Genomic DNA, 10085 nt, shown 5'->3' with positions numbered 1-10085 from the left:
GAGAGGCATTGTAACCCTTCATTCAGAGGGATACAGGCCACCAGAGAAGGTTGCAGCACAAAGCTCCATCTTGAGAGGAGCTGCAGAGGTGATGGAGTCCTACAGTTCCAGAGGCATCCCTACAGGGCTCTTCTCTGTCATGAGATATGGGATTTATCAATGCACACTTCTTATTGAGACATCTGGAAATGTCAACTTTTAGAATTACTGTATTAACCTTCAGGAGCCTAAATAGAAGCCAAATAATTTATCAGCAGTCCTGGCTAACCAGGGAGGTCCCAGGAGACTGGTGGTGAATGTGACACCCATCAATGTGGAGGATCAAAAGGAGGATCTAGGGAACCACAAGCCTGTCAGCCTGGCCTCAGTGATGTGGAAGGTCATGGAACAGATTGTCCTGAGTGCCATCACACATCACATTCAGGACAACAAGAGGATCAGTACCAGACAGCATGCGTTTGTGAAAGGCAAGTCCTCCTTTACTGAACTTCTACTGCAAAGTGACTTCTACTGCTTAGTGGATAAGGGAAAATCTATGGCTGTTGTCTACCTCGACTTTAGTAAAGCCTTTGAAACTGTTTCCGTCAGCATATTCTCCTGGAGAAGCTGGCTGTTCGTGGCTTAGATGCCTGCACTGTCCACTGGGTAAAAACCTACCTGGATGGACAAATGCAGAGTGTGGTGCTGAATGGAGTTACAAACAGCTAGGGCTGATCACTAGTGGCATTCCCCAGGGATCAGTTTTACAGACATCTCTGTTAAACTTCTTCATTGATGACCGGAATCAAGAGCCCCCTCTGTCAGTTTGCAGATGTCACCACATTTGGCAGGAGTGTTGATTTGCTGGAAGGCAGGAAGGCTCAGCACAGGGAATGAGGTTCAGCAAAGCCAAGTGCTGGGTCCCACACCTCAGTCTCAACAACCCCAGGCAGTGCTGCAGGCTGGGGGCAGTGGCTGGGAAGCTGCCTGGCAGAAAAGGACCTGGGGGTGCTGGTCAACAGCAGCTGAACATGATGCAGAGTGTGCCCAGGTGGCCCAGAAGGCCGATGGCATCCTGGCCTGGATCAGCCAGGCTGTGGCCAGCAGGAGCAGGGCAGTGACCGTCCCCCTGTACCCAGCACTGCTGAGGCCACAGCTCCAATCCTGTGCTCAGTTCTGGGCCCCTCAGTGCAAGAGAGACATTGAGGGGCTGGAGCGTGTCCAGGGAAGGGCAACGGAGCTGGGGAAGGGTCTGGAGCACAAGTGCTGTGAGGAGCAGCTGAGGGAGCTGGGAGTGTTCAGCCTGGAGAAAAGGAGGCTCAGGGGGGAACTCATCATTCTCTGCAGCTGCCTGACAGGAGGGTGCAGCCAGGTGGGAGTTGGCCTCTTCTCCTAGGTAATAAGTGACAAGAGAAGGGAAAACAGTCTCAGGTTGCATCAGGGGAGGTTTTGATTGGATAGTAGGGAAAACTCTTTCATCAAAAGGGTTGTAGAGTTCTGGAATAGGCTGCCCAGGGAAGCAGCGGCATCACCATCCCTGGAGGTATTTAAAAGATACGTAGATGAGGCACTTAGGGACATGCTGGACTTGGCAGTGTTAGTTTTATAGTTGGACTTGATGATCTTAAAGTCTTTTCCAACCTAAATGATTCTATGATTCTGTAGATTCTATGGAAAGATTCTTTTTTTAGCCAAATACATTAGAAGAAAAAAATAGAAACACCAGTCTTCACAGTGCAGAATCACTTTTGCTGAAAGACTTGACAGGAAAAGAAGAAACTGAATGAAATCCTGTGAGGGTCTGACATGCTGCTGCTTTTATGCAACTAAGAGTCATTTGTTTCATTTATCACATGTCACTCTAGAAGGAAATGCTATTACATAAAAGTACAGCTATGAACTTCCTCAAAATACTTGTCTGATACCATCCCACCTCCAGTAAGAGATTTAATAACTCCCACAAAGATTCAAAAGTCTTTGAATACCTCTGGATCCATGTCTTCATTTTTCCCTAGTTTTAAATGAGTTATTAATCCATGAGCAAATGTGTTCTTTGATCCTTGGCAAGTTATTATATTTGAAGAGTCTTTCGTGCTGCTTTGTTGTGTTCCTGAAAGCCTTCTGGAAACCCAAGTATATGAACCAGATTGCCTTAGATACCATGATAATTTTTTAAGGATGGTCTTACCTCAATCTTGAACTGCAGTGGTTTGATGGTGGGTTTTTTTCTTGGTCTTCCTGCTATTGGGTGATCATGCTTTTGTTCAAATCTGTGGTATTGTCAGACAATTCTTATGTCACTTGTGAACACTTTACCCTTTCATTTGTTTCCTTTAAATTCTAATATTTATATTGTTGTTTGTTGCTTTAGGTTTTTTTTAATTGCCCATTGCGGCTTTGACAGTAGGATTTTAGCTCCAGTCCTGTGCGCAGCTTCATTTTGAGTCTGGAGCTTCTGTTCCCCCTGCCTTTTCTCAGACTATCTATCTCCTCTGTGGTGTATATCTATGAAATATATACCAATATATTATCATATATACCAATATATTATTATTGGTATATGTATATATATATATATATGTATCTATAATATGTATACCAATGTATTGTATATATATTATATATATATATATATATATACACACATACAATATACAATCAAACTGCACATGCTTAATTTACTTTAAGAAGCTCATGTATCTCATTCTTATTGGGTTTTCTGCATTTGTCATCACTGTACTAATTCAATCTATTCTACTATTCAATCCAGGCTAAAGTATAGTCATAAAACTGCATTTTTGGTATTTAGATCTGGAGTTTTTATGCATGGCAACGGCATTTTGAGTCAGTCATTTAAACTAATTACCTGATTAGACTGTGTGTCTTCTCTAATATACAGATGCACAGTTAGAGCTGGGCAGCCACTCTTTCCTTTTTTTTTAATAATAATAATTATTTCCTAATTGCTACAATACCCCAAAAATTATTGTTTTCCTTTCCAGTTCTGAGGTGTCTGCTACGTCAACTTTCAAATGTAAAAGCAAACATACCTGTTCCATAATTTCAGCTTTTAGACTTCTAGTATTTCAGGGAAGCACACACCCCTAGATACAGTTACCTTTGTCTGTATCTGTCTGTGTGTGCGTGAGGTCACATGCGCATACACCTTGTTCTAACAGGAATTTTTTCCTCAGAATAACCTTCACTGTTTCTCTCCTGAACTATCCGCCTCAACACTGCCACTCATCTGAAGATGTTGCTTTTCATGCCTTTCTACCAGAGGACATGTTTTTCAGACATGCTCTTCAGATGCTATAGCTCTTTGCTTTCTCACAGTTGTTTATTTATTTCCCATAAAACTTTTTCCACTTTGAATACCACCTTCCATTTCTAGCATTTCTTAATGAAGAACCCACATTTTTAAAAGCTTCCTGTGTGTGTCAACTCTGCATGATTTCTTCGCCTCATTTCCTAAATCACAACCTGAGAGTGATTTTCAGGAGGCAGACCACTGTGCAGCTACTCCTTAAAAGTTAGGTAGAGATCTACAAGATCTCCCACCGTTGCATCTAGCTGGTATCAAAAACACAGTTATCTACATGCTGGACAACTAAAGCATCTTTCGTCTTAACTTGCCTCTTCCCATCCATGAGGAGAAATTTCCCATGGCACTCCCAAATGGAATATCTCTGGTGCAGTCCTCACAGGGCAGACGCAGTCTACCAATGGAATAATTTCCCTCCCTGCCAGCTTGCTGCCTTTCTGCCATTAAGGTGTTTTCTCTGCAGCAATCTCTGTAGCTGGCCTAGAGGTAAGATTTCTTTTTATTATTATTTGCATCAAGGTCTTGATGATGAACTTTTTTTTTATTTCCAGCTTTGTTTTCTTTTTTCCCTCTTAGCCTCACTAGTTTGTACTGAACTAAGCCCATTTTCCCAAATGGAAGACTTCTCTCCTCTGATAAACTAGAATGCTCCAGGGGGATAAAAATCTGCAATACAGTGAAAGTCAAACTATATCAATTATGTGTTATCCTACAGAAGACTGTTCACGTACCTGAACAAAGAGAATATGACAAAGCCCTAGAAGTGTTTATCAGATTTGAGAGATTGTGTAATAGCAAGAGGTGGTGAACAGTAGGTAGGTAGCATTTATACATGTCTTGTGAATCATAAGCTTCTTCAAAGTAGGGTTTAACACAGGAAAGTTATACTGAAAGTACAGTCTGCTTGTCTTCAGAAGCAGGGGAAGGGTTTTCTTCAAACAGACAGCTACAGACCCTTTTATTTCATCAAAGAAATGTCAAGGGAAAGAAGGCAAGAAGCACAAATACTGACAAACATTTTGAAAATTAATAGCAAAAACATAATTTGAACCCAACAGGCAGACAGACGCAGTATCTTGTCAAGATACTGTTAGGATGTGCTGAGTTTGGGAAGTTCATCCCACGACCAAACTCTCTGATAAGAAAAAAGATGATGGAGTGTCTCTGGTGGGTGCAGGCCGGTGGAGCACTTGTCACGCCCACACCATGCTGGGGCTTGTGCTCATGTGTCAGGGCGGGACATGAGACTCAGAGGGAGGCTTCGCTCTCACTTTGGCGGACAGTGTCTGGCTCCTAATCAGCCTGTACAAAGGGGATGCCTACAAACAGCTTAGTCTCTCCTTGTGATACTGGCTCCTTGGTGATTAAAAAAAAAAAAAAAAAAAGCTCCAGTATTACAAATACAAAATTATATGGGAACAGCAATAGCACTCCCCTCACTGTAGCCCAAAGCAGGAAGGAAAGTTATTTTTATTTTTCTTCAGCAGTTCATGTCTGCAATTCTGGGGAAATGGTGAAGCTCTGGACTGGTTTGATCAAAGCCTTCCTACACTGTCAAACTTGAAAATAATTCATGAAGTGTAAGGGACTGAAACCTGTCATAAAGTATGCTGTAATGGTACACTTTTTAAAAGATGTTGGCTATATTCTTTATAGCAGCACTTGGAAATAGGCATATCCTTTAATTGCTTAGCAGCTGCCAGTTTAATGCTTAAAACATGATTTAATTCACTGAGTCAATGAATCAATTCCTTGTGCTTCCGTGTGCTTCCAAGGGATATGCTCATTGAAATGCCTGGCAAAACATTTCTGTGACCTCTTCATGCACATCGCGATGAAAATTCCATAAGCAAGCTGAAACTTTAGGTTCGGTTAAGTGGTGCACTCTGAGTAAGAGCAGACAAATCCACTAAATCATCCCTGAATCTCTTAATATTAATGTCTCTTCCACCAAATCTCAATTGCATGCTCTGATCTCAATGTGAAACATTGGGATCAATGTCCACATTTTAAAATTAATGTGGGATTAATGTCCACATTTTAAAAAGCAGATGCTGATTCTGGTGACCTTGGTATCTCAGGATCATCTTGAGAAATTTGACATGAAGCTGGATAGAAGATCTGATTTGCAGATGGCACAGAGCCTCCGACTCCAAAAATGCAGACAAATTCTTCTTGACTTTTCTGATCCAAGTCTAATCCTTGAGTAGTTGTTTCTGATTGATTGCTCTGCATTGTCACTTTTATTGCTGGATGGGTTACAGGCAGTGGGAAAACGAAAGCTCAAGAGAAGAGAGCGGCCTGCTTTTACCTACGAGCCCATAAAGTCTCTCAAAATCTTCCAAATCACATCAACCCTTTCAATTTCTGCTCACTCAGGAGACACCAGAGTCTCTTCACACCTTAGGGCAAGGACACTGCCACATCTCCAAGGTGTTCTGTGCCAAATAGACCCATCAGCCATGACCTCAGGTATGCAAGGGAATGTCATCTAATGGGGGTGCTCAGCTCTCAGTGTTGTAGAAGTAGTGCCTGTCTACGGGCTTTGAGACAGGCAACTCTCTGAGGATGACCCATCATCAAAAGAGAATAAAGATCTCCCACAAAAACTGACACTGGCATTGAAAAGGTGACATTCCCGTCAGCTACTAGCAGCAACAAGGAGAGAAAAAGATGTGTTTAAAAGAATCAGTGTCTGATGGAGCTCTCAGACTTACACATCAAGATATGAAGGCTAAATTATAGGCTATACGTCTTTCTGTGTAAGATACTTTTTGGAGTCATAGGTGGTGACTTTGTTCCTGTGCTGGTTTCAGCTGGGGTAAAGTTAATTTACTTGACAGTGGATCTGTTTTGGATTTGTGCTGAACAGAGTGCTGATAATGTCAAGATAATTTTATTATTGCTGAGCAGGGCTTACAGAGAGCCAAGGCCTTTTCTGCTTTTGTACTGCCATGCTGACGAGGGAGCTGGAGGTACTTGTGAGGTTGGGAGGAGACACAGCCAGGACAGGTGACCCCAGCTGACCAAAGGGACATTCCAGACCATCTGACATCATGCTCTGTGTATCAAATGGGGGCAAGAAGGAGGAAGGGATGTTTGCAGTGATGGCTTTTGTCTTCCCAAGTCACTGCTACACGTGATGGGTCCCTGCTCTCCCAAGGATGCCTGAGCACCTGCCTGCCCACGGGAAGCAGTGAATTAATCCCTTGTTTTGCTTTGCTTTTGTGTGTGGCTTTTGCTTTCTCTTTTAAACTGTCTTAACCTCAACCCACAAGTTTTTTATCTTTTACCTTTCCAATTTTCACCTCAATCTCACCAGTAGGGGCGTGAGTGAGAAGCTGCATGTGACTTGGCTGCTGGCTGGGGTACACCTAATACTTTCTCATCTCATTAAAGGAAATCTTAAGTCTTGAATATGAGATTGTAGCATAAACAGCCTTTATCATCTTAATATCACAACTCTATTCTCTGATCTTGATAAGACACAGTTTGTAAATACAAGCCCCCCGCTTCTTTTGTTTTGAGATAATCAGATTTCTCAGTGAGGCATTTGGAAAACTGAATTACTTTTGTTGTTGATCATAACTGCAAATTTATGCTGTTCAAATTCAGTAGAACTGGAATGAGAGGAGGAAGTGTGCAAAAATTTTGCAAACGTACCTATCAAAAAGGAGATAATTTTCTGCCATAGGTTGAATTTTACATATTCATTGAAAAGGAGCAAAGAAATAATTCTGTAATAAAAGACTTTCTGGCACAAGATAAAGAGGACAAATACAAAAACAAACCTTGAAATTCCAAGTCTATATATATTTAAATTCTGACTGGTGTTGCTTGTCAGAGCCAAACTTAATATTCAAGGTCAAAAGAAAACTTGTACAGAAAATACTTTCTAAGCCAAAATAGCTCATTAATCTGATTGATTGAAAAAATACCTTGGGAAGCGAGAAGTGTGCCTTTTGCTCCTAAACTTAAGATCAGTACATTTAGCAGTCAGTGTTTCTGGAGTTTTAGTTTGACTGAATGAGAAGAATTGATTTTTCAGAGGTTGAGAGTTGGCATATTTATCAAATCCAGCAATTTTTGTCAAGGTGTCAAGGTGTTTACTTAGGAAATAAGATGTCTTAAGTGATTTGTCAGCTTTGAAGGGTACTGGCCAAGATCTGCATTTTAAAATTTGATCATTTCAATGACTCCTAAAATGCTTTGTAACCATAATGAAACTTATTGCACAGTTGGTAGCAATCACCCATTTTTCGGTATTTCTGTTATGTTTTCCTATTTAAAGCAGTAACCCTGGATTTGTAAAAGGCAACTCAAGGTGGAAAATCAAAGTTCTTGGTGCTATCATAAAAAAGCCATAGGGTCATATGATTGAAAATCAAGGTCCTTTTAGAAGATTCAAACCTCACTCTAAAATCAAAGCTGATGACCAAAATACAGTCCATCACATATGATTCATTGAAATGGAAAATAAGTGTTAAAATCACACTTAGAGAAAAGCTAATATCAGGTAGAAGAAAGAATTGTAAGGTTTCTGTCTTCTGACAAATTTTTCACTGTTAAACAGTCTTCAGAGGTGCCAAAGTCCAAACCAAACTCTCCACTAGCATCTTTAGCACTAAGATCTTTTTATTTAAAGTCCTGGAATGCAAGAGACAGGTACAAGTAATGAAGCACCATTAAGGCAACTGCAGAAATTAGTGTCAGTGATTGATAATATTATGCACAGTGGTACTTGTCAGTCTCAAATTCTGGTCTAGATGAAATGAGTAATATAATAGGCTGAGTAACCTGCTATACCATGCAGAAATTAGTAACCAAACCAGCATTAGTTACTCAGTGCACAGATAGAAAGACATAGAACTCGAAATGGTCTTTCCAGGTCTCTCCATTCATTAAGACAATTTTAAATGTCAAGCTTACTACTCAAACCTCAATTTTACTGACAAAAGACCTTTACTTAAAATCATAGCAGACACAGCAATTTTCTAAGTACAGAGCAAAAGGTTCCAGAGTAATACTCCTACGGATTTTGGACTTTGGAGGTATTGATGTCACATAACTTCAAATGCCTAAAAGTGAGGTACCCAGCCTCAGGCAGAGATTAAGTTCTCTCTCTAGCCAAGGAGGAAGTGAATCACCCTTTGAATGTCTTCCTCTGCCTCTCTGGCCATAGATGGAGGCTATTCAAATGCTTAGCCTGGGCCTTACTTTTGGATGACTGGAGTTATTCTGCTATGGCTTCAGGGCCTCACTGGTACAGACCCCACACAGAGGGTCTTTGCAGTGTGAAGAAAATGTTCCAGGTGATGTGGTGTCCTTGTGACATTGATTTCTCAAGCATGTTAGCTGTATATGAAGGCTGTCTGTCACTAATCAGTCAGCATTTTGGGGTACCTCATCTCCCATATTTGGGACTTCACATAACACCATGTTGCCAACCCTGACTTTTCAGCTGTTAGCAGTATATGTGCAAAAAACAAACGGAAATAACAGTGTAATAGAAAAACTGGGTTTAGAATAACTCTTTGTTGGAAGAAACCAAGTTTCAGACTTAATAATGTAGAGGGTAATCAACCTAGCAAGATAGATGAGATATATAGTCAGTGAAATCATGTTGCTCAAAACAGTGCTTTGATAACTTCTATTTTTTAAATACTGTCACAAACAAATCAATGGATGTTAGTCAATTTATCGTTCTCTGTGGTTAGAGATTACTGCCTGGGAAATTACTGCAATATCTTAGCATGATTACACAGTATTTAATAATTATTCAATATGAATGAAGGCTCTTTACCACTGCCAGCAACCCTGAACATTGTTTTGCCTAAGTAAAGAATAAAAGTTCTGGTCTATATTTAGTTATTTTTGCCTCATTGTTTCAAAGGTAAAGATCTTGTACTCTACAGACAGAACTGTGTTTAGTGAAAGTGCCTTCTGGGTTTATGAGATGACATCCCTGTCTCAAGGTATGGTTAGTGAAGGAGATAAGGGTAGCTAGCCCAGAGTTGCCAGCAGCTGCAGAGTGTCCTTGTACTCTTAGGAATTTACTTAGGGAAGTCTATCTGTGAATTAGGCACCTAGGGCCCACTGTGGTCAGTGGAGATTCAGAGCTCAGTTCAGATTAGGTGTTCAGTGCCATCTGACACTTGTGATCCCCAGCTGCAGCTACATGAGACATTAATCTCCTATGGGTGCCTATGCCATATGTACCAGCCCACATGGATGTCTTGGATACTCAAACACATCTCAACAGCATAGGCACCTATATGCCAACAACTGGATTGAATCCTGAGGAAGTACAGCCAGGAGACCTCAGAGAACATTTCAGCTCACCCTAGTATATTTGCCTATACTAAGTTCTGCATACACAAGGATTTAGTTCTCTTTGGGATGCCATGGGACACCCAAGCTGTGGCTGGCAGACACCGCTCATAACCTACAAAGGACCATGGCCTGCTGGAGGCAAGGCAACTGAAATGACACTGTGTGCTGGTACCCAACCAGGCATGCAGGTCTCTAGTGGCTGGCCCCGGAGCAGCTCCCTCCACCCCAGGGACATCTCAGCTGGGATGCCATGACCTGTGATGGGCTCCTTGGCACTACAGCTCTCAGTCCCCTACACTGAGATTCTGTAGTCTCAAACTGAGTCCTACCCTGAATGTTGGGACAATTGTGTCTTTTCACACTGCAACATGTCTTGACTTTCACTCTCTTGCCAAAGAAGCTGGGGTGGCCTCTAGAGACTTAATTATCAGGGCTTTAGCAATACTCA

Source organism: Camarhynchus parvulus, chromosome 1 (assembly GCF_901933205.1).
Source record: "Camarhynchus parvulus chromosome 1, STF_HiC, whole genome shotgun sequence".
NCBI lineage: Eukaryota > Metazoa > Chordata > Aves > Passeriformes > Thraupidae > Camarhynchus > Camarhynchus parvulus.
The sequence above is the reverse complement of the archived record's forward strand: the minus strand, read 5'-3'. Positions refer to the sequence as shown.